We start from the raw sequence: 27,041 nt of genomic DNA on the forward strand, positions 1-27,041 counted from the left end.
ATAAAAGGGAGTTCAATTTTAATACTGCTCCCCTTCCTGAGCTCAGTTTGTTTCTTAAGTCCTCTTCACGTGTTCCATATTTATTGATTATGTTCCCTAGATATTTATATCTTTCACAATTGACAGTGCTTACAGTGTCTGATATTTCAAATTGGCAAATGTGTCTCCAAATTTCTTTCAGATCTGTTTTTGTCAACTGGTGTAGGGAGAATATATTATCAACTAACATTATGTTATACAGCCAGCTGAGTACCTGGTGGTGCCCTTGTACATATTTATTCCAATTTTCTATTAGACCATCTCCTCCTTCCTCCCCCCCCCCCCCCACTCTCTGTCCATCTCCTCCACCCCTTCTGTCATCTCCTCCACCCATTCTCACTGTTATCTCCTCCATCTCTCACTCTGTGTCCATAACATCACGCCCCTGTCTCTGTCCATCTCCTCTTCCCCACCGCTCTGTCCATTTGCTCCTCCCCCCTGCCCTCTCTGTCCATTTGCTCCTCCCCCTATGTCCATCTCCTCCTTCCCTTTCTGTCCATCTCCTCTTGTCTCCATCTAATTCCACCTCCTCCTTCCCCTCTCTTTGTCCATCTTCTCCTCCCCATCTCTCTTTCTGTTGCTTTGTCCCCATTTCCCTGTTCATCTTCATCTCTTCCGTTCTCTGCCCATTCCCTAAACTTTCCTTATTATGTCCATTTCCTCCTCTTTCTCTCCCTGTTCATCTCCTCCTCGCACTCTCTTTGCTTATGTCTTTGTCCCTCTGTGCATCTGCTCCTTGCTGCTATGACCCTCTAATCCACCTCTTCCTCACCCTCTCTTGGTCCATCTCCTTCTCCCCCTTTCTCTGTCCATCTCCTCCTCCCCCCTCTCTGTCCATCTCCTCCTCCCCCCCTCTCTCTTTCTGTCTCCTCATCCCCTTCTCCCTGCTCGTCTCCACCTCTTCCTTTTTCTGTCCATTTCCTCGTCTTTCCTTTCTGTTTCCGTTTCCTCCTCCCCTCTCTCTGTTTCATCTCCCCCCCCCTCCCCCTCTCTGCCATTCTCTTCCTACCCCTGTCTCTGCCCTTCTCCTTTTTCCTTTCTCTGTCCATATCCTCCTCTCCCTTCCCCGTCTTTCCGTCCGTCTCCTCCTCCCCCTAGCTGTGTCCATCTACCACAGCCCTTTCTTTCTCCATATTATCACATTCACTCCAACGAGTGTTGGTGATCCTTGAGACTACAGTATTTCTTTCCATATCAGAATTCACATGTGTACCAAATTTCATTGAAATCGTCCCAGGGCTTTATAATGAGTGATTATACTCATTGCTTTGTCCATGTATACACATGTCATATATGTTTCACATATATTTAACATATTTCACATATTTGTAGATATATTTCATATATCTCTAACGCATTTCACCCTGCAGTTTCATTTTTGCACAGCTCATTGTTTATAATGTTGTATCTCCTTAATTGTGTATCTTTCAGTGATGTAATTTTGCTGGTACATTCATTGGTTTGTGTGAATACTATCTGCAAAATTTGTTGCAAATACAATTAACATTAAAGAAGTTATAAATAAAATGTCATGCTTCATGCAGCAGTTTTACCTTGTGAATAGTGAAAATGTAGTTAGTGACAAACTTTTTTTCCTTCCACCGTTTTGTGGGGGTTGCCAACAAAAAAAAAGTTTCATAAATGTATGAAATTATGTGTAAAGTGTGTTGAAAGTCACTAAGTGCTATCATTCTCAAATACTGGATGACTAAAGTAAGGGAATTTATGTGTCATGGGCTACACTGCTTTTTCACTCTCACCCACACCCCTTTGAAAGGAGGGTAGTTCTTACTCCTGCTGTGATTCTTTCCAGACAGTAAGTGAAATGTGTACTACGTCTGATTGAAATTGGTCCAGTAGTTGAGGAGGACATGTGAAACATATATGCATTTATATGTCCATCCATTTTTACAACATGTGTGGATATATTATCAATACAATGAACCATTAGTTTCTATCATAACTGTAACAGCCTGAGGAGAAATGATATTCACTATGATCTGACAGAACAGGGAAAAAAAAAGATGGTGTAGAAGGGGGTTCTGTGCAATAGCACCAATATTTTTAATGTCCTCTCATAAAGATCTGGTTGGGAACATGCCCAAGTTTAAAGATAAACTAAAACTTTTTCTTTTACATGGATTTTATTGTAGTGTACCTGTAGTATAGATGAATTTCTTTGCCACAATATAATATCTTAATGTACCTGTAATTGTAACAGGTGACTAAAACAATAACGATGATCATAAAATGTTATATATGAAGTCTCCTATGAAAGTAAGTTTGTAAAATTAATCATAATTTGAAACTCCTGGTATATGCAGTTGGTAACTTCAAACTAGGGGACTTAAATGTATGTTATGTTATTAAGTTGTCTGAAATTTTAAGAAATGAGATGAGAGGAAAAATGTATGTATGTAGCCATAAAAAAATTCGAATTTGTCTTTGGAGAGGTGTATGTTGCATAAATTCACTTAATTATTTTAAGCACATTTTAGCTGCTTGGTGTGCATAAACCAGCTTTTATGGTCAATATGGTGGATTCACCATTCATTGTTAATGTGTAACATAACACAAACTTAAATTTATGTAGTTCATTGTGTTCTGAAGTTGAATGTACGTACTTACTAAACAATAATTATTAATAACTGACTCAGTTCAGTAGCCAGAGACTGTTCACATACAGATATAAGAACACAAAATACAGTTCTCATTTTTTATGGGATCGTCAGATATCCTTAGTGATTCATATAACTTTATTTTTACTGTAGCCAACACACTCATCTTGGGAAAGTTCTAAAAAAAAAAAAAAAAAGTGTATAATTTATTTTTCCCTGTATTCCCCCTCCCCCCCTTTTTGTTACAGTGTGAGCAAAAGTAGTGATATAGTAAAAAATATATATAACTGTGATGAAAACGATACTGTATATACAAGTTTTCAAACTATCTTTTTGTTCTACAGGAAATTCTGCTCTTTCTAGTAATCCAGGGTTTCCTTTTATAGCCTCAGGCTTGGTTCTTATGATTTTTTGGGGAACACAGCTTCAAATAACGACATGAACTCATTAGAGAACAAGCTAAATGTGTTAGTAACATTCCTTTTCCTATACATGGTGTTCCAGGAGGAATCGTCAGTATTGAGGGATATGACAGGAACAAATATTCGAAGCAAAAAACTCTAGTAAATGTGGGCTCCAAAATGCCTACCGTTGTGTTCATTACTGTGAAACTCATCTCGTCTACAGAATAAGTGCTCATAGCTTTTAAATTATGCACTTTAGAGACCATGTGTACTAGACAATTTTTTTCTGGTTTTGGTCCATACTACCACCTCTCAAAATACAGAAAGCAAAAAGATTGCTATAGAAGAGATATGAATCACAATATTGAAGATAAAGAAGTGTTTATAGGTCTTAAGGTATGCATTTTTTACTAACTTTTTTGCTTTGAATGATCGTTCGTGTCATATTACTAATCTGCTGCAAGTAAAGAGTGAATGTTTCTGCAGTATCATTACTGACTGAAAGTTTTGAAGGAAAGTTCAGCTTTATCACACAGTTTGATGTAATTTACTGTAAGCAGTTTTCCATCAGGATCTGACAGTCTGTTGAGGATTTGACTTAGAGATTGGATGTAACGCACCTACCTTTGTTCAGGTGTGTTATGGAGGTGGATTATGTAGGCTACAAGTTTTGGTGGTTGCTGTTACTTTTGACTGGACTGTGTTACTCTGTCTTGCGCAGCAACTCTGTTCTTGAAGATGCCAAGTCCATGCCAGCTGGAAAACTCAAACACCAATCACTACAAAATAAAATCACGTGCTGCTACTTTATCCCACATGTGTTTCACTTCTGTCATTCCATTCCATCTTAGAGTTAACTAACAACACTCACAATACATAGATGCCTTTGTCATTTAGCTCTGTATGTTTTCTATGATCTTCCACTGACAAGTGATGTCATGACCATTGTCTTGCACTGTGAGGTTCTGTGGTCTGCAGCGAATCTACAAAGTGCGACGACGTTCTTGTGGAATAACTTTACCGATGAGCAGATGTCTTCATGCGCAGGAAGCCAGGTGCCCATTGCCCCTGCCTGGCAGATGCTGTGCCCCTTTTGCTCTCATGACAGGCACAAAAGAAACAAAATTTCCCAACAATATGTGCAGCCCAAAACAAACACTTACTTATTAAAATAACAAAAATGCTTTCTTGAGGTCGCTATTATTCTTTGTTGGTTAGAGATATTGGGAATAACACATTACTTTCCTGAAAGTGATATGTTACCCCCTCATACCACCCACTTAAATGAAGGATGTCATGACAATTCATTCTTCTAAACAACTAAAAATGTAATTCTTCAGGCTTTCCCAGCGAGGTGTGTCATGTTGATTAATCAGCTTTCTGCCAGTTATTCACATCTTTCCTGCACGATATTTAACTGCAACCGCAAACCAGCATGGGCCTGTGGGTATCATAATACATGCCTTCACTTACACTGAACATTGTACCCCAATTACTATGCTTCCTCAGCCCCACTTAATCCATTTTTTAGTTATAGTACAGGGCAATTATAATTTAAGTTAACCTTTCAAAACGCTGTAGAAATAACACCACTGGTCAGAAGGACATCAAATTGCAACAGAATATTATCAAAGACGAGGGAAAATATATAGCAGAAGAAAAAAAATAGTGTGAAAATAGATCAATAGATAGCGCTGTATATGTCAGAGTAGTAAATGCGCACGACCTATTGAAGTTGGTATAAACACGCCAGGTACACGGCTTTTCTTCTTTTTGCATCTGCATTTTTGCATCTGCAATGTTCGCCATGACTGTCTCAATGCAGGATTGTGCTCTGCCTGTAAGCTGTATTACAAGAATGATGACTGTGCACACGTTGCTCTGCAGAAATTGCGAACTCTGAATAGATCTGAAAAAAGGTGTTGGTCTGATGACCACCGTGGGTCTGGAGAAAATGATTCAGAAATTCGAAAAGACTGGTTCTTTTGGTGTGCAGTCTGGTAGAGGGAGGAAACAAATTAAGTCGACGTCAGTGGAAGCAGTGGCCCTAGCAATGCAGGAGGAGACGGGTGGTGGAGTGCGAATGTGTAGTGCCCGGAGAAATGCCCTAGCATTGGACATACCTGTGAACACAGTGTGTAAAATCCTATGAAACATCCTTCTTTGCTATCCATTCAAAATTACCCATGAGCACGAGTTGCTTCCTGTTGGCCTACCAGCAAGAGAGACCTTTGCTTTAGATTTTCTTGCTTGCACGGAAGTGGAAAATGATTGGCTGTGGAAGGTTTTGTGGATAGACGACGCCCACTTCCGTCTGGAAGGATATGTCAATATACAGAATTGCCGAATATGGGCAACGGAAAATCCACATGCAAATCAACCAGTACCACTTCATTCTGAAAAGGTTACTGTGTGGTGTGGGTTTACGGCATCATTTATCATAGAGGCATATTTTTTCAGAGAGACAGGTGCTTCCGGTCCTGTTACCTGTACCATCACTGGTGAGCGCTATGAGTGTCTTCACGCAACCATGTCATTCCAGCTCTCCAAAAGTGTGGATGAGTAGATGGGATCATTTTTATGGCCACACATTGCAAATCCAGTTAAGCAGCTGCTGAAGTGCCATTTCGGAAATCCTAGAATTATCAGCCCCCATTTCCATACAGCCTGGACATCCCGATCACGTGATCTTAATCTGTGTGACTTCTGGATGTGGGGCTATCCGAAATATTATGTGTTTAGTGTTCCGATTGGAAACTTAGCTGCATTGAAGGCACACATTGTGCAACACATTCTGAACATGACCTCAGAAACACTGCGATCAATTGTGGTACATGCTGTTTCTCAATTATAACTTGTTGCAGATAATGTTGGACAGCATATTGGACATGTTTTGCACCAGTCACATGGAAATTAATAGTCCAATTTGATTTTGACTGATGCTTTTTATGTGGTTTTTGGCCTCAGGACAATTAAAAACTAATGTGATTGATACTTTTTATATGGTATTTGGCCTCAGGACAATTAAAAATCAATTGAGTGATGGTTTTTATGCAGTTTTTGGCCTCAGGACAATTAAAAACCGATTTTTCCCATCCAGTGTGATATGACCTTGCCATGGTGGATGGACTTATGTAACTAACCTGTCCACCCATGCACACTAAGTAGTACAGTTTGTTTAACATCAAACGCACACCGTAGGCATTGTTGTATGATTCATATGTCATTTGTAGTCGACCACTATTAAATTATGATCCTTACAGCGCCATCTATCACTACATTTTGTAACTATTTATTTTTCTTCTGCTATACGTTTTCGTCCTCCTCCAATAATATTCCATTGCAACTTGATGTCATTCTGACCAGTGGTGTTATTTCTGAAGTGGTTTGAAAGTTTAACTTTAATTATAATCACCCTGTACATTACTTGTTTGAGCCTGCCTAACACTTCTCCCATTTTATGTGATATCAGTAACACTCAGTTTTTTTATTCTCCTTATGAACATATAGACATAAATAAATATATTTTTAACAGTGCATCTGAGATACAGTAGCAGGATTAAAATTTGCATAATATTGAAATATTTAGAAATCATTTAAAAAAAGAATCATGGGAGCAAATTTATGGTGCTGGGAATATATCTGACAAATTTAATATCTTTATGGATACAATTAAATATCATTTTGATGTAGCATTTCCACTTAAAATTAGGTGGTCAAAACTCACTCATACAAACAAATGAATCACTAAAGGTATCAGAAAATCATGTCCAGAGAAACGGTCTACGGAGTTACAAAAACATGTCACACAACACCAGAATTTGATAGGTATTTTAAAAACTATAAAATAATTCTTAGGAAAGTAATAAAGAGTGCCAAAGTTATGGAAAATGACACACATAAGAAATGTATCCAATTAAATGAAAGCTGTTTGGAATATTCTAAAGAAAGAAACAGGAAGTAACAAAACAAAAACTAATAATATACAGTTGAATGAAAATTCTCACACTATCTGCAAACCAAAGGAGTTAGCTAATACATTTAACAGTTATTGTGTAAATGTAGCAGAAAAACTTATTGAGCAAAAGGTACCCAAAAACATCCCTCACAAATAACATCAAAAATTGAACAGGTAGAAAACACAATATTTCTCATACCAACTAATACACGAGAAGTACAGCAAGAAATCAAGCTTCTAAAATCAAAACATTCATCAGGAATAGATAAAATACCAGTTTTTGTTGTAAAAAAATTTGTAGACTTAATTTCTGAACCACTGACATGTTGTAAACCTGGCTTCTCAACAGGCAGCTTTCCAACATGTTTAAAAATTGATAAAGCAAAACCACTACACAAAAAAAGAAACCACGAATAGGTGTCAAACTATAGACCAGTTTCTCTACAGAAACTCTTTTACAAGAGAGTGTCAAATTTCATAAATAAATATAATATACTAACGGCATCTCAGCATGGTTTTATGAGAAATCACTCTACTGAAACAACAATCTTTTCTTTTCTGTATGAAACTCTACAGGCCCTAGATAGGCAGAAACATACATCAAGTGAATTCATAGACTTGTCAAAAGTATTTGATACCATCAGTAATGATAAATTAGTAAGTAAGATTGAGATCTGGGGTATTAGGGGAACAGGGCATAACTGGATTAAATAATACCTTCATGAAAGAAAACAGCTCATAGAGATAACACATGAAGTAAATGGGACAGTCAAACCGCATCAGTCAGATTTATTAGTGGTCAAACATGGAGTTCCCCAAGGTTCCATTTTGGGTCCAATTCTGTTCTTACTATATGTAAACAATTTACATATAAACAGTAAAAACAGTAAGCTATATGAATTTGCAGGGGTCACCAGCATCTTTAAGTACAGGAAATAGCAAAGAAAACTTTGAAAATGACATTAAGACTGTCACAGAGAAGATAGTACAGTACTTTGATGCAAACAATGTAATTATAAATCTGGAAAAAACTGTTGCAATGGATATTTTCACCATCCAGAATAGGACAGCAGCTAATCCTCATGTAGAAATACGTGGACAAAAAATTGAAAAACCAGGGAATACAAAATTTCTCGGTGTGTGGATTCAACAGAACATGAAATGGGATACACACGTGGACTATGTGAACAAAAAACTGAGCAAAGCATGTTTCGTAATGACAGTAATAAGAAACTGTATATCACATGATAATCTCAGAGCCATATACATTGCCTTATGTTCATTCAATACTGAAATATGGTTTAGTGTTCTGGGGAAATTATGGAGCTAGTCAGAAATCATTTAGATTGCAGGAAAAGGTTATTAGATTAATGGAAGGATTAGATCAATGATCATCAAGTAAGCCACTATTTAGCAACAATAAAATACTACCATTTCATGTATTTATATACTTGAAAATCTAATTATTATAAAAGAAAAACTAAACAGCACCAGTCCAAGCATCACCCGTAATGAATCTGTACATAGCTGCCACACAAGGCAAATAAATGATGTACATGTACAACAGACCAACACAGCGCTATTACAGAAAAGCTTGCTCCAACCTGGCATCAAACTATACAATACACTACCCAAATCCACAATAATAATGATGGACTTAAACAAGTTCAAATCAACTGTGGAGGATTACTTGGTTGAGCACAGCTGCTATACAGTAATGGAATACTTAGAAAAACAAAACTGCCTCACCGATTTATAGACTAAGAAAATATTGTATAATTTTATCTGTTGTTAAAATGATGTCTGAAAATAAGAAAAAAAAATCAAGGAATGTGTATTGTAATTAATGAATGGTCCAATATCTTTTGTGCACTGTACAGTCCTAGATTCACAGGACCAATAAATAAATAAATAAATAAATAAATAAATAAAAGTCAAACTTTGATAGCAGATACTTTTGTAATGTAACTTATTCAGATAATCATTTCGTGACCGAATAATTAGGTCCTCACAGTCCCCTAATTACTCATGCCAGTACTTAATTGTGGCAAATTCCAAGTACATTAAGCGATCATGCTAAAAGGGCCCACCAGGATCATTTTAACGGATGCTTATGCAACGGTTGTACCAGTCCATCAAGTGCACACTCCCTAATAACATTCAGCAACAGCTGACAGAACTGAACATCAATAACATCTCTTAATTTTACTCATTCAGTATTAAATCCCAACCAAATAATTACATGATTTAACATGCAGTAATGCTTTAGCATGTATAAAGATTTAATTTAGTACTGAACTTAAACTCTATCTCTGTCCATATCTGTTTATATCCTGTGCCATATGGATCCTTCCCTCCAACACCAGCTTTTTTGAATTGCGCAGGTGGGAAATTTCCCTGCAATACATCCTATATTCCATTAACCCTCCTGGCATCAACCATTCCAGCACTACACAGCCGTCATTTCACCGCTGCACCCAGCTTTTAATTTCTTCTTATTTCTCTCCTTTTCACTACTTACTGCCCCCCGCCCCCCTCACCGCACCTTCTCTCCTGCCCTCCGTCTAAACTGCGACACTTCACTGTTCACCACTCCCACCATACTATCCCTCCCCCTCCCCCTCCCCGCCCCAGCCTCCTCCTTACCCCCACTCAGTCGCCACTCACTGGTGCTGCTGCTCGCAGTGCGGATTCAGCTCTCTAAGATTGCAGATGTGTTTGCAAGTTGAGTTTGCTCGTGTGTGTATGTGTGTGTGTGTGTGTGTGTGTGTGTGTGCGTACTGCTGACAAAGGCCTTAATGGCCAAAAGCTTTAATTGTGTGAATCTTTTTGTTGTACTTATTGCGACTCAGCATCTCCACTATATGGTGAATAGCAACTTTCCTTCTCTGGTATTGTTACATTCCATCCTGGATTTTCTGTTGTTTGATTTTTGTTTATATCCTATTTAATATTTAAATTTTCTGCTGCAGTGGAGCCAACAGATTTGCGTGCATCATGCAGGGACAGACATTTCTCTCCACGCTATTCTTCTCCTTCTGCAATAAACAGCTAACTGTATAAATAAGGATGCTGTCCTCCAGTAAGCAAATAAATACAAAGAGCTCTCATGGTATAATATCTGCTAGTGAAGCTTCAACGTAACTGAAAATCTCTCCAGCCCTCTGACTGACAATATGAGGCACACCACATCTTTAATAATCTCCAGTACACTCAACACGACGCAACATACCCACCACCAGGATTTGGCAGTAGACAAATCTCAAGTCTTTACTTCCTACCATGCTGTTTAACAATTCTTCACTTAGCAGTAAATAAATCACAACTATAGAGTGTAGATTGTATGACACATTACAGATAATTCTTCTTGAATAGTCACAAAATTTAGCCAGTGACTTACAAACACCGTCAAAAAATACTCAGATTTTCTTCTCCTCTGGTTTTAACTTTGAACATTGCTTGGAAAAAACTTGTTACGTTTCCTAGTTGCAGTTTTTTAATTAAATTGAAATTTTACTCTCCTTACAGTCCACTACTGTCCATTAGTTGTCGTGTTTTTATCTTCTCATTTGTTTTCGTGAGCTCATCCCAGGTTTTCAGTACTTCCTCCCCATGCCTTTATGAGAGTGCTTCGTACTGTGCTGTATTGACTCAATCGTCCAAATTATCAAGTGTGGATCTGGGAATAACCATTAAATCTGATTCTTTGATTTGTTTTAATACAGTCAATCTTGACTGTGTGGCTGAGATTAGTTGCTTTACTGCTTTAAATTGTATTTCTGTAAATTCTTGCAATTTTTTACGTCATTGTTTTCCTCATGAAATTGTCCATTGACCTCCTTTCTTCCTAGATTGAATTGTATATGTACCTCATCACATAACTCCGCAGTTAATGTCCTTATTGCAGTTTGCAACTCTGTAATTTTAGCATTTATTTATTTTTTCTCTCGTCAATATTCCCTAATATGTGTTTCTAAACTTGTTTTTGTCAAAGGCAATTCCATTCTTTAGTCAGTAATACAAGAAGCTTGAGTTTTTATGGTTAATATTTCATTCTTTGAATCAACTATACTTTTATTCGAAGTCTGTAACCACTCAGTGACATTTGTTGCATGGCTCTGATACCTGATGGCATGCACTAACAAAATCAGTATCACAAGATTCTAATTTGATGTCTCACGCGCACGCGCACGCGCGCACACACGCGCGCACACACGCGCGCGCACACACACACACACACACACACACACACACACACACACACACACACACACCACAACTACCACATAAAAAAGTTTCAAATACAGCTCACCAAAGTTTGAGAGCAGCACACATCACCTTGGGATGTCAGAGAGGAGTAAATTCACCTGATGAAGCAGACTTTGTTGCTGACAATTAGTTTTCTGCAACTGCGACTGATGCTAGAATAAGCAGCAGTACCAATGTAGCTTTGTCGACTGCAGATGTGTTAAACCATGCCGAGTAGATGAGTTAGCAGCTTAATGCCAACTTGCGTGTTGCTCTTCCCACTTGTGGACTTATTTGCTTCTTTAATGGAATTGCTGTTGAGGGATTGAGGAATTTCCCTTCAACATACTTACTTTTTGTAGAATTTGTGCATTTGCAGAGCAAATAACAGCTTAAACACTGCTACAAATGCAAGTTGTTGCTTCTGTTGCTAGGGGCGACAATGTCATTTTCTGACAAAAGTTATTTGCATTTTAAATCAAACTTATTTCTTTTCCTCAACAAAATCTTCTTATTCACTAACAAAAACCCATCCAGATGTCCTGTCACGGTTGCCAGAATGGAATGTAACATGAGTACCATTGTTCAGGCTTCATATGGAGGTGGACTATGTAGGCTACAAGTTTTGGTGGTCGCCTTTACTTATCACTGTTCACTGTTTGACTGGACTGTGTTGCTCTATCTTGAGGCAGCAGACTCTGTTCTCAGAGATGCTCAGTTCTTGCCAGCTGGAAATCTCAAACACTAGTCACTACAAAATAAATTCACATGCTGTTTCTTTGTTGTACATGTATTTCATCTCTGGTATTTCATTCCATGTTAGATTTTACTATGTCAAAGCATTAACAGTGCCCACAATACATAGATGTCTATGTCATTTAGCTCTGTCTGTCTTCTATGAGCTTCTGTTGACAAATGATGTCATGATGATTGTCTCTCATGGTGAGGTTCTGTGGTCTGCAGCAAATCACCGACATGGGACGATGTTCTCATGGAATAACTTTCCCAATAAGCACTTGTCTTCCTGTACAGGAAGCCAGGTGTCCATCAGCCCTGCCTTGCAGATACGCTGCATCCCCTTTTGCTCTCATGACAAGCACAAAAGAAACAAAATTTCCCACACAATAAGCAGCTCAAAACAAACACTTACTTACTAAAATAACAAAAATACTTGTTCAAGGTCACGATTGTCAGTCATCAGTTAGAGAGACAGGGGGAACAATACATTGCTTTCGCCAAAGTGATATGTTACCCTCCCAAGATACAGCTGCTTTCACCTCTGTCAGTACCAGTTAACTTTGATGGTTACTTGTTACTCTAAAGGGGAAGTTAGCTACAGCAATTGAGTTGAAAGATTCAATCAGGTGATCTAGTTCTCCACCCTGCTATCTCTGCCCCTTCCTTGCCTCACCCCAAATTGCTATTCATGTGACAATCGCATCCTTGTTAGAGCTGGTGGTGGTAGCAGTCATGTGTGTGAGGTGTGTTGCTTGTGTGAATGTGTGTGTGTTTAGTTTGCTGAAGAAGGCTTTGGCCAAAAGCTATAATATGTAACAGTCTTTTCATTATGTCTGTCTGCAACTCAGTAAGTCTTCTTTGTGGTGAGTAGCAATCTATCCTGTTACTAATAGTTCAATAATGAAAATAATCAATTAGTGATAATACAATATCAACAGACAGATAAAAGTTCTACTCACCAAGCAGTGGCAGGAGAACATACACAAAAAGAGAATTAACTATGACAAGCTTTCAGAGCCAGTGCTTCCTTCTTCTAGCAGAAGACTTGAAAGGGAAAGAAGAGGGGTGAACGAAAAGGACTGGAGAAGTTTAGGGAAAGGGGTACAGTTCAGAAAAGTCAACAAGAATCCCAGGTCAGGGGCGACTTGCCAGATGGGATGAGAAGGAAAGACTGATTGTTGAGGACTGCACCAGATGAGATTTGCAAACTTGAGAGCTTAAAGGTGGAAGACAGGGTAATATGCAAAACAGAGGTTACTACTAAAACATTGTTCATGAGGTAATAAGAGTGAAAAGCTAAGTGCATTGTATGTAACAGAGATGGGATGGGGGAAGTCGAAAAATAGACCGTCCTGAAAATGAAAGATGTAGGAAACTAAAATGGAATGAAGAAAGAAGTAGTTACTGTGAATAAATGCTGAGATGGAAGGAATGAATGTAAATTAAGACCGGGTGGGTGGCAAGAACCAAGGACATGTTGTAGTGCTAGTTCCCACCTGCGGAGTTCCGAGGAACTGGTGTCTGGGGGGGGAAGAATCCAGATGGTGCGTGTGGTGAAACAGGCACTGAGGTCATGGCTGTCTTGTTGTACAGCATGCTCTGCAACATGATATGGTGTGTTGCCTGTATACACCCTCTGCCTATGTCCATTCATTCCGACTAATAAATGGTTGGTAATCATGCTGATGTAAAAGGCCAAACTGTGTTTACATAACAGCTGGTATATGATGTGTTGTTTTGCAGGTGTCTCTCCTTTTGATAGTATGTGTTTTGTCAGTAACAGGACTGGAATAGGTGGTGGTAGGAGGTTGCATAGGGCAAGTCTTGCAGTGGGGACGGTCACAGGGGTACGAGCCATAGGGTAGGGAGATGGGTGCAGAAGGAGCATAGGGTTTGACAAGGATGTTGCGGAGATTGGGAGGACATCAAAGAGCTATTCTAGGTGTGATGGGCAAAATCTCAGACAGAATGGATCTCATTTCAGGACATGATTTTAGGAAGTCATGGCCTTGTCAAAGCAGCTGATTGATACATTCAAGACCAAGATAATATTGGGTGACAAGTGGTGTGCTCTGAAGTTGTTATTTGGAGGGATCAGCAGTACCATGATTGGATGTGATGGCCAGGGAAATCTGCTTTATAACTAGTTTATTGGGATAATTACGTCCAGTGAAGGCTGAAGTGAGAGTGGTGGTGTATTGCTGTAAAGAGTCTGTATCTCAACAAATACATTTGCCTCAAATGCCAAGGCTGTATGTGAGGGAATGTTTGACATGGAAAAGATGGTAACTGTCAAAATGTAAGTACTGTTGTTTGTTGGTAGGTTTGATATGGATGAGAGTGTGCAGCTGTCCCCTTGGTTAGGATGAAATCAACATCAAGGAAAGTGGCATGGGAATTGGAATAGGACCATGTGAAATTTAATTAGGATAAGGTATTTAGAGATTTCAGGAATTTTAACAGGTCAGCCTCACCATGAGTCCAAACGGCAAAGATGTCATCAATGTATCTAAACCAAAGCAGGGGCTGATGGCTTATGGATCCCGGGAAAGTACCCTCCAAGTGACCCATGAAAAGGTTGCCATAGGAAGGAGCCATCCTGGTTCCCATGGCTGTATCCCTGATCTGTTTGTACGTGTGCCCCTCAAAGGTGAGGTAATTGTTGGTAAGTATAAAGTTGATGTTGGTGAGGAACAAGGATCTCATAGGCTTGGAATCAAGTGGGTGTTGACGAGGAAATGTTCAGCAGCAGACAGACCATGTACATGGGGGATGTTGGTATAGAGAGAGATGGGATCAATGGTGACAAGCACTGTGTGTGGTTGGTGTGGGGTGGACACGGATTTTAGACAGTCTAGGAAATGGTTGGTATCTTTAATGTAAGTCTTTGTACTATGGGTTGCAGGTGTTAATCAACTAGGCAGATATACGTTCGGTGGGTGCTTTGAAGGCAGCAACTGTAGGACAGCCAGGATGATTGGGTTTGTGCATCTTAGGAAAAAGGTAAAAGGTGGAGGTGCATGGTTTGTGTGGGGTAAGAAGTTCTACGGATTGAGGTGTAAGTCCTTGTAAGGGGCCTGAGGTTTTTGAATTGTGGGGATGGGATCTTGATGGCAGATGCTGTAAGTAGAGGTGTCGGACAGCTAACGTAGACCTTCAAAGAGATAATCCTGTCAGTCAAGTACCACAGTGGTAGATCCTTTGTCTGCTAGGAGGATAATGATGAAGTGATCAGTTTTTAGGGAACATAGAGCCTGGAGTTCTGCAGAGGACAGGTCAGGGTCATATTGTAGGGACCTGAGGAAAGCTTATGAAGCAATGCTTCATGTGAGGAACTCTTAGAAGGCTTGTAAGGGATGGTTCTGAGGTAGTGGAGGTGGATCATGTTGGGGTCGTGGTCAGAACTGTTTAAGGCAGGGTTCAATGTCAGGTTTGCTGCTAGATAGGTTTTGGGATTGTGTTGCGAAGTGATATTTCCAGTTGACATTATGTGTAAAGGAAAGTAGGTCCTTCACCAAAGCAGCATGGTTAACTGCAGGTTTAGGGCTGAAAGTGAGACCCCTGGATAATACAGATAATTCAGGGGAGTGAGAGTGCTTTGGATAAGAGGTTGGGAACACTGTACTGTTGTGGCTGTTTCTTGTGATTATGAGTTATTACAGGTCTGGGAGGCAGTGGTGAAGGTTGTGGATTGTTAAGGAGGTTGGCCAAGCTCAGTTTGTAGGAGAGGAGTGGTGGTTGATAGTGTGGCATGTTCAATGTTAGGCCTTTGGGAGTAACTCCAAGGGACAAGCAGACTTCCAGAAAAGAATGTGGGATCTTAATTTTGATAATGCAAAAAAATGTTTTTGAAAATAACAGGTATAATATATGATGGGATTCATCATGGCAAGAGAGGATGGTTTGGAGTGTTAGAAATGGTGGGAGTGGCAAAACCAAGACTCAGAGGGTGGAAAAAGATAGAAAAAGGGAAGAAAAGCAGGGAAAAAATTCGGAAAGATCAGAAAACTTTATACGAAAATCGTGAGAATAGACAGTGGTTAACAATAGGCAATGACTGGGTGAGAACTTCTTGCCACAAGAGTGGTCTATACGATCCAAAAAAATGATTGGAAAAAAAAACCCCGATAGCAAAGTCGTGAAAGGAGATGAAATTTTAAGAACTAGCCAGATCGAAAGAGAAAGTCACAGGAGATAATGTAAACTACTTTGCTTTGTAAATAAAGTAATGTAGGAGATGGCAGTAAAAGTCGATCATCGTGGGTTGGCAGAAAACAAATGCACAAAACCATGAAAGAATTGCTTATAAACAGAGTAAGTGGAGGGTAGGAAAGAAAATAGCTGTCAAATTTGAAAATAAATCGGCGAGAGACAATCGAGAGAGTGCCCTGCAGTGTAGTAAACTGTAGGCAAATTCGTAAATAATGGTGAAATTCTTATATGCAAATTTCAAATAACAATATCCTGTCTACGTGCATGAAAATCGGTACTAGAAAATATGTAGGGGCAAAGTGTTGATTAATCTGGGTGGTGTAGATAAGTATATGATTGGAATACTAGCACAAAAGATAGAAAACTGACATTAGTTTCAACAAAGATGACAACAAAGACTGACTAGAGGATTACATAATAAGGAATGATGGCCACATGGGCTAATATAACAACAAAAATAATCAATTATTGATAATATAAAATAAATGTATAGATAAAATATCAAGTCACGAAGTGGCAGCAGGGGAAAACACACACACACACACACACACACACACACACACACACACACACCAAAGAATTCAACTATAACAGGCTTTTGGAGCCAGTGGCTTCTCCTTCTGGCAGAAGAGTTGAAGGGGAAAGAATAGGGGTAAAGGAAAAGGACTGAAGAGGTATAGGGAAAGGGGTGCAGTTCAGAAAAGTCACCTAGAATCCCCATATCATTTGGAGTGATTTCAGTTCCATAAGCTTCAAAGTGGAACACTACCCAGTGATAACTTTCATGTCTGTATTTCAAGATACTTTGTGTATAAGCTCCATTTACAAACTTCAGGTTCCTTTTTTATGTGAGAAGATAACGATAGGGGAGTTTCTGTCTTGGAGGTCCCAAAACCTATTGTTACATTAATTTCTCAACATTAGAAGTAATTTTTGAATTAAAAACAGTGTTGGTTGCAAGACATACAGACATACATACATACAGTTGCTGTACCAGACGGCCTAATGGAGTGGAAGGTATTATATGTAACTAATTTTTCAACCTTACTTACTGTGGTGAGAGGGATTATTTGCTGTTATAAATAAATATATGCTAGTTTAATTTCTCCACCAGACTAACAATTATTTTTTGCTCAAAGGTAAATATATCAGTGTGCTAGCGAATATAGCTTGATTAATTTCTGAGATGACAACTAATTTATCATCCAAGTGGCAAACAGAAAGCAAATTTCTGAGATGAGTATGTTCTAGCTTCTTTTTCATATCTTTTTTGTGCTATGAGTTACTGGTTTGGTCTGTTTTAGTTATTTCTGCCCACCTCCCTCATCTTCCCTTCTCTCCCCCTCCCCCTCTCCCCCTCTACACCTCCCCGTTCCCCCATCTCTGTCCAATGCAACAAAGAAAAAAAAATACCTCTCTGTAATTCATTCCATTCTGGGCCCATTAATATCAAATTTTGCCTTTAAGGGACAGTTTTGCTTCCTGATGTTGCTTAATGATTTCTGCTGCTGTGTTGAAATGGTAATGACATTTCCATTTTCAGTTTAGCAATCATCTTAAGTACAACAGCTGATGAACTTATATGAGGATCCTAAATATAGGTTTTCCATTTTAAGTTCTTATCAGTAACAATGCTCTGAAATTGGGAACATTTCATTTCACATATTGATTGACTCTCATGTTAATGTATACTGGGGGAACCAGTTCAAAGCCCAATCCATGCACTTTCACCATTGTTATTGTTGATGTGTGGGATGGTGCATTATGATGGTGAAAGAGCACTTTCTTGCATGCCAATCTTTGTCTTTTTTTTCCACCAACGCAAGTTTCAAACAATTCAAAAATGGACCATAATTGGATCCAGTTATGATTCTGCCTTTTTCCAAGTAATCAATTAAGACCCTTCTACGGGAATCCCAAAAAAGTGGCCATCACCTTGCTAGCTGAGAAAATGGTTTTTGCCTCCTTCGATTCACTGACACCAGCCTTTATCTATTGTTTTGACTTCCATTTTGACTCTGGTGCACATTAATGGATCCAGGTTCCTTCAACAGTCACAAATTGGTGCAAAATGTCTAGTGGATTGTCATTAAACACAGCCAGACATTGTTTTGAAATGTTATGTCAAATGCACTTTTGGTCGATTGTGAACATTTGTGACACCCACTTCGCCCACAGCTGCTTCATAGCCAATTCTCAATGCAGGATATTATGCACTTGCTTAGTTGAGAAGCCTACAGTCTCGGCAATCTCATGAATATTTGTTTGGCAGTCTTGCATTACCATATCATGGACTTCGTCAGTGGTTTCCTTAGTGGAGACTTCAGCTGCATGGCCGGAGTGCTCTTTTACTTCGGTACCTGTCCAACCATGTCTAAATTCATTAATCTAAAAGTAAATGGTCTTAGTGATTGTGCAGAGTCCATGTGAACTTCATCCAGTTCTTTTTTGATTTGTGCGACAGTCCAACCCTTCAGGTGAAGATGTTTAATAGCAGTGCAACACTCTGTGTTCTCCATTTTCAATCACAGTCAACACACTGACCAATCCAGATGGCTGTCAGTAATGAACTGTGCACTGTATATTGTTGTAATTCTTTATATGATAGAATAAGCAAGCTTACCAACCATGAAGACACAGCAAAAATATTTTGTTCTTTCACGGAATTTACCACAATTTTCAAACCACCCTCATAGTAGTTACGGTTTGTGTCTAGCCACAGTCTGGAGTACTTGCTGTGATTGTCTACATCTAGTTACGTAAAAATGAATTTATGAATGTAATGATATGAAATTTGGGCAACGGCCTTGCCACAGTGGATACACCGGTTCCCGTGAGATCACCGAAGTTAAGCGCTGTCGGGCGTGGCCGGCGCTTGGATGGGTCACCATCCCGCCGCCACGTGCTGTTGCCATTTTTCGGGGTGCACTCAGCCTCGTGATGCCAATTGAGGAGCTACTCGACCGAATAGTAGCGGCTCCGGTCAAAGAAAACCGTCATAACGACCGGGAGAGCGGTGTGCTGACCCCATGCCCCTCCTCTCCGCATCCTCACCTGAGGATGATACGGCGGTCGGATGGTCCCGATGGGTCGCTTGCGGCCTGTAGACGGAGTTAGTTAGTTAATGATATGAAATTTATATTCCTTGAAAGAATGTTGTCTTTTATATAATGACACATTTAACATTAGTCACTAAAATTCCCCCTGGTAATGTATTGTTAGTTAAATATTTGATTATGTTGTTGGTGAATTAGTAAGTGATACATTGAATGACAAAGTGTAACTAAATTGTGATTCATCAATTACCTTTTCAAGAAGGTACAGCGTTTATGGCTTTATTTAACAGTGGCAGTGACAAAGTAAACGCTACCTCACAAACAGTGACTTGCGACATATCATATAATATTAGGGTTGTTTCAACTCTGAGACTTTGTTCCAAATGATTCAGCAGTTGATCTCTAGGATTTTAATCGTTTCATCTGTGGAAGGTATTTGTTTGAGCCTTACATTAAGAATTAAGCATCGTCTACAACAGTCACTGTCTGTATTGGAGGGAAAGTTGCCTGAGCTTAAAAAACAAGCTTGTATGCACTCCTAAAACAGTCAGTCACCTTGATAGCAGTCTCTGATGTGTAGTGCACCTCATTGAACCTTTTAAGGTGGATCTACATTTCTTGGCCCTATGGCACAAGTCAAAGAAATTATGGCCTAGCCTGTCGCAGAACCTTTGAAGTATCTGCTTAAATTCGTCTAATCAGCTCAGAACCAGAATGTCCCAATCAGTTCTTGGGATAATGCTGCATAATATGGGCATCCTTGAAACTGTGTGGGCATGGGTAGCCTTCTCAACCTTTCTGCTAGTTACTGGAATGAATCATTTGAAGTATATATCAACCTAAACATGTAAGTGTTGATCCTAGCAAGAAAATAAGTAACTTTTCTGGTTTCTTGATTGGTCATTGGTGCTGGCAACAAAACTGAATTTTTTTAATAAATTTAGACATTGTGTTTCACAGTTGTGTGCTAATAATGAGCATACATATTGTGGAGTTCTTAACCATACAAATGCCACTGAAAGTGTAATGTTTTCTACATCTACTCTGCAAGCCACCATAAGGTGCCTGGCCTGCTTTCTTTTCTGTTCGCCTCACAAATAGAGCAAGGGAAAAATTACTGCCTATATGCCTCCATGTGAGCCCAAATTTCTCTTATCGTATGTTCATAGCCATTATGTGAAAGATAAATTGGTTGCAGTAGAATCATTCTGAAATCAGCTTCAAATGCAGGTTTTCTAAATTTTCTCAATACAATTTCAAAGTCCCCTTCCCTCCAGGGATTTCCATTTGAGTTTCCAAAGCATTGCTGTAATACTTGCATGCTGACCGAACCTACTGGTGACAAATCTAGCAGCTCACCTCTGAATTGCTTTGACGTCTTTCTTTAATCTGACATGGTTGGAATCCCAAACACTCTGAAGTACTCAAGAATGGGTTGTGACACTGTTCTACATGTGGTCTCCTTCACAAATGAACCATGCTTTCCTAAAGCTCTTCCAATAAAATGAAGCCACCTATTCATCATCCGCACTACATTCCTTACATGCCCGTTCCATTTCATATTATTTTGCAATATTACACCTTGATATTTTATTGACCTGACTGCGTCATGTAGCACACTGCTAATGCGGCATTCAAACATTACAGGATTGTTTTCTTACTCATTTGCATTAATGTGCATTTTTCTACTTTTAGGGCTAGCTGTCATTCATCACATCAATTGGAAATTTTGTGACCAAGTGAGGTAGCGCAGTAATTAGCAAGCTGGCCTGGCACCCGCATTTGGGAAGATGACATTTCAGACCTGCATCCGTCCATCCTGATTTAGGTTTTTCCTAATTCCCCCAAATTGCGTAAGGCAAATACTAGGATGGTTTGTGAGGCATGCATGCTTTCCTTCTCCATCCTTCCCTAATCTGAGCTTATGCTCTGTCTGTAATGACCTTGTTGTCGTTGAGATGTTAAACAATAATTTTGTCCTCCATAGAAATTTTGTCTATGTCATCTTGTACCCTCCTGTATCTCCTTGTATACTTGTAGCAGCTCATGAACGTATCATTGTCCATTAAGTTGTCTATTCTCTCTGACATACTGATGTCTGTAAATCCTAATAATAGTTTCTTTAGATATTAAAAAATACTGTTGTTTTCACCTTTTATTTATAATTATTATCTAGTTTCTAATGGCAAACAAGTGTTCTCTGAGAGATTTACTAAAGGAAGTATTTCTGACAAATTCCTACTGAAGTACCTAACAGTATTTTAAAAATGCTCTACAAGTTAGTTAAATAATATGTCTGCATTTTATTTTTCTTCGTTTTGTGTAAGAAATTAATGATAGACATTTTCGCAGCTTCATCTTTCATTACTGGTGTTAAGTTTTATAACAATTAAACAATTTTTTCAGCCTTCAGTTGCAAGGTAATTTTATTCGTTTACCTAGGTTTCGATTCCAGTAATGGAATCTTCTTCAGAACCTATAAATTAAACCACATACAGACATATGTTACTACTACAATGCATTATCAGTCTAATGTTGAATATTAAAGAAATTGGGATACTTACAAAAATTAAATTATTTTGTGAGCCAAACTCTGGCCATGTCACAGATTAAAAATTAACATTAACGACGCATAATCATAAGATTATGTCAGTCAAAATTAACACCATTGAGGCGAACGTGGACGCTACGCCGGCCAGAAATAAGGACCACACGTAAGCGGCTCGAAAACTAGGCGTTGTGAGCCGTTACGCGGCGAGGCTGGCCGCGGCCAAGCGCATGCGCAAGCGAAGGGCGAGAGACAACTGTCTCACAATTACTTAGAGCAACTATACATATAAACAAAATGTGACTGAAAGCCGTCCTAAATTGGACAAACCTATCTATTAGTATAGCAACATTAAACAATTTTTTTTTTTTATATATATATAACGTAGTACAAAGATACACATGTACAATTGCATTATAATAAAGGGACGAAGCAGATGGGGAAAACAGCATCGGTCATTCGAGGCGGACTGTTGGTCAACTCCACTGGAGTAAAGGTTGGAATCCTTCGAAATAACTTCTATTTTTTAATTGCAGCTGATCATTAAGTAAGTTGTCTCTATCAATACTAAGATGTTTAAAAATTTGCAATTCTTCGAGGGTGTCTAGCCTACATCCCTTTACTTCATTATGCAAAAGCTCTGCGTCTTTTAGAGGCTTGGGAGCATGCGCCTTTTGGACCAGATGTTCAGCAAATGTAGATCCTCGAGTTCCATCACCGCTTTTTGTCGGCAGATGCTCTTTAAACCTAACAGACAGGGCCCTTCCTGTCTGGCCAATGTAATAAGAAGGGCATTCAGCACACGTGATTTTATACACACCTGACAGCGATGATTTATCATTACCTTTAACCAGGGAATGAATTAAGTTCTTTTTGAGGTTGTTGGTGGTAGAGTATGAAACTTTGCACCCTAGGTTTTTTAATAACCTACCTACCTTATAGGAGATGTTACCTATAAAGGGAACTGATATGTATTTCGTTGCCTGGTGTTGATTGTGAGTATCTGAACTGGAAAGGGTGGTAGTCTTCTTTCGTGTTTTTTTATTGAACAACTGTCTCACTATACTGGGATTATATCCATTATTCTGAGCGATGTTTTCGAGGACTTTTAATTCGTTCTGTAAGTTGACTGGCGAAAGTGGAATGGAAAGAGCTCGATGGATACTCGAGTGAAAAAAGGCCATTTTTTGGGCCTGAGGATGGGTGGAATCAGCTGGGATGATGATGTCGGAATAGGTTGCTTTCCGAAAAATTTTAAAATCTATTTTGTTGCCAATAATGGATAGAGTCAGATCGAGATAGTCTAAGGTCCTATCAGCTGTCTGATTTTCTTGCGTGAATCTGATTTTTTCATGTAGGTTATTGAAAGTGGTAAATAACAGTTCTAGCTCTTCATGGGAACCTTCAAACACAAATAGCAGGTCATCTACATATCTCGCATAGAATATTATATTATTTGCCATATCTGGATAATTCCGAAAAAACATCTGCTCCATTGAGTTTATAAAAATATCTGACATGATACCAGCTAACGGGCTGCCCATAGCTAGACCACAGGGTTGCGAATATATTTTATTATTGAAAGAGAAATAATTGTACTTGAGGGTGGTGCGTAACAGAACCATTAGTTCATCGATCTCAGGGGCAGATAATTTTTTATGGTATCGCAAATTGGATTCTATAATGTCCATCGTCTGTTCAACGGGTACATTAGTGTATAAATTTTTAATATCAAATGATACGAGTTTTGTGATGTCAGAACAGGCTAAAGTTTTAAGTTTGTTGGCCACGTCTACCGAATTTTTGACGGAGAAATTTTTTTCAAACACAAAATACTCTTTCAATTTACGGTGTAGGAACCAAGCTAGTTTGTGGTATGCACTTTTGGTGCTGTCAACGATCGGACGGATAGGTTGGGAAATTTTATGAACCTTAAACTGGCTTCTCAAAATAGGCGGTTTCGGATTCATGTTTATAAGGCATTTTTTATAAAACTCGCCGATTAACTTTTTTGTACTGCTAAGAGCCGACCTTATCTCTTTTTGGATCACGGGTGTGGGGTCCACCTCGATTGGCACGATGCCATTTTCCTCAAAAAACATTTCAGTTTTACGGATGTATTCGCTTTTGTGGGCGATAATTAGGGAATTGCCTTTGTCGGCCTTAGTTATTAGTGCTTCATTATTTCTAAGCTTAAGATTAATGCTCTTCAACGTTTGATGTACAGCAGAAACAGGATTTTGAATAGAGTAATCTTTTTGGACTATTTTACAGGCGTTATAAGCTATTCTTGTTTGCACATTTTTTGCTATTTTAGAACAATCAAGCCCAACTTTGAGGTCAACAATTAAATTTTCTACACTTTGAGAAGTACATTTAGGTTGTACATTAAACTTGAAACCTTTACATAAAAGCTCGTTCTCAGCTTTGGAGAAACAAATATTAGTCTTATTCACTACGCGTTCGTAAAATTGGGTTTGGGTGGCCGCCCCTTTACATGTGTTATGAACGCCAGAAACATCACCACATTTTAATAATTTGGCTAGCTTTCTTTCATGTCTAACACTAATTTCGGTTTTACGGTTTGCTAACCATAAACTGTAGAAAGTGTAGAAAGTGCAAAGTGTAGAAAATTTAATTGTTGACCTCAAAGTTGGGCTTGATTGTTCTAAAATAGCAAAAAATGTGCAAACAAGAATAGCTTATAACGCCTGTAAAATAGTCCAAAAAGATTACTCTATTCAAAATCCTGTTTCTGCTGTACATCAAACGTTGAAGAGCATTAATCTTAAGCTTAGAAATAATGAAGCACTAATAACTAAGGCCGACAAAGGCAATTCCCTAATTATCGCCCACAAAAGCGAATACATCCGTAAAACTGAAATGTTTTTTGAGGAAAATGGCATCGTGCCAATCGAGGTGGACCCCACACCCGTGATCCAAAAAGAGATAAGGTCGGCTCTTAGCAGTACAAAAAAGTTAATCGGCGAGTTTTATAAAAAATGCCTTATAAACATGAATCCGAAACCGCCTATTTTGAGAAGCCAGTTTAAGGTTCATAAAATTTCCCAACCTATCCGTCCGATCGTTGACAGCACCAAAAGTGCATACCACAAACTAGCTTGGTTCCTACACCGTAAATTGAAAGAGTATTTTGTGTTTGAAAAAAATTTCTCCGTCAAAAATTCGGTAGACGTGGCCAACAAACTTAAAACTTTAGCCTGTTCTGACATCACAAAACTCGTATCATTTGATATTAAAAATTTATACACTAATGTACCCGTTGAACAGACGATGGACATTATAGAATCCAATTTGCGATACCATAAAAAATTATCTGCCCCTGAGATCGATGAACTAATGGTTCTGTTACGCACCACCCTCAAGTACAATTATTTCTCTTTCAATAATAAAATATATTCGCAACCCTGTGGTCTAGCTATGGGCAGCCCGTTAGCTGGTATCATGTCAGATATTTTTATAAACTCAATGGAGCAGATGTTTTTTCGGAATTATCCAGATATGGCAAATAATATAATATTCTATGCGAGATATGTAGATGACCTGCTATTTGTGTTTGAAGGTTCCCATGAAGAGCTAGAACTGTTATTTACCACTTTCAATAACCTACATGAAAAAATCAGATTCACGCAAGAAAATCAGACAGCTGATAGGACCTTAGACTATCTCGATCTGACTCTATCCATTATTGGCAACAAAATAGATTTTAAAATTTTTCGGAAAGCAACCTATTCCGACATCATCATCCCAGCTGATTCCACCCATCCTCAGGCCCAAAAAATGGCCTTTTTTCACTCGAGTATCCATCGAGCTCTTTCCATTCCACTTTCGCCAGTCAACTTACAGAACGAATTAAAAGTCCTCGAAAACATCGCTCAGAATAATGGATATAATCCCAGTATAGTGAGACAGTTGTTCAATAAAAAAACACGAAAGAAGACTACCACCCTTTCCAGTTCAGATACTCACAATCAACACCAGGCAACGAAATACATATCAGTTCCCTTTATAGGTAACATCTCCTATAAGGTAGGTAGGTTATTAAAAAACCTAGGGTGCAAAGTTTCATACTCTACCACCAACAACCTCAAAAAGAACTTAATTCATTCCCTGGTTAAAGGTAATGATAAATCATCGCTGTCAGGTGTGTATAAAATCACGTGTGCTGAATGCCCTTCTTATTACATTGGCCAGACAGGAAGGGCCCTGTCTGTTAGGTTTAAAGAGCATCTGCCGACAAAAAGCGGTGATGGAACTCGAGGATCTACATTTGCTGAACATCTGGTCCAAAAGGCGCATGCTCCCAAGCCTCTAAAAGACGCAGAGCTTTTGCATAATGAAGTAAAGGGATGTAGGCTAGACACCCTCGAAGAATTGCAAATTTTTAAACATCTTAGTATTGATAGAGACAACTTACTTAATGATCAGCTGCAATTAAAAAATAGAAGTTATTTCGAAGGATTCCAACCTTTACTCCAGTGGAGTTGACCAACAGTCCGCCTCGAATGACCGATGCTGTTTTCCCCATCTGCTTCGTCCCTTTATTATAATGCAATTGTACATGTGTATCTTTGTACTACGTTATATATATATAAAAAAAAAATTGTTTAATGTTGCTATACTAATAGATAGGTTTGTCCAATTTAGGACGGCTTTCAGTCACATTTTGTTTATATGTATAGTTGCTCTAAGTAATTGTGAGACAGTTGTCTCTCGCCCCTGCGCTTGCGCATGCGCTTGGCCGCGGCCAGCCTCGCCGCGTAACGGCTCACAACGCCTAGTTTTCGAGCCGCTTACGTGTGGTCCTTATTTCTGGCCGGCGTAGCGTCCACGTTCGCCTCAATGGTGTTAATTTTGACTGACATAATCTTATGATTATGCGTCGTTAATGTTAATTTTTAATCTGTGACATGGCCAGAGTTTGGCTCACAAAATAATTTAATTTTTGTAAGTATCCCAATTTCTTTAATATTCAACATTAGACTGATAATGCATTGTAGTAGTAACATATGTCTGTATGTGGTTTAATTTATAGGTTCTGAAGAAGATTCCATTACTGGAATCGAAACCTAGGTAAACGAATAAAATTACCTTGCAACTGAAGGCTGAAAAAATTGTTTAATTGTTGTACATTTCACAGTTGCTGACACGCTGCAATATGTTAAAGATTTGTTAAGTTTTATGTTTTCTTTCTATTTG

General features: G+C 38.8%; 1 protein-coding gene across 4 annotated transcripts in view; it reads left to right on the plus strand.

The window, feature by feature from the left end:
• LOC126237047 (ATP-binding cassette sub-family A member 7-like) overlaps positions 1–27,041 on the plus strand; it is a 607,922-nt gene that overhangs the window by 174,814 nt on the left and 406,067 nt on the right. The gene's annotated exons all lie outside the window — the stretch shown is intronic.

Source organism: Schistocerca nitens, chromosome 2 (genome assembly GCF_023898315.1).
Source record: "Schistocerca nitens isolate TAMUIC-IGC-003100 chromosome 2, iqSchNite1.1, whole genome shotgun sequence".
NCBI lineage: Eukaryota > Metazoa > Arthropoda > Insecta > Orthoptera > Acrididae > Schistocerca > Schistocerca nitens.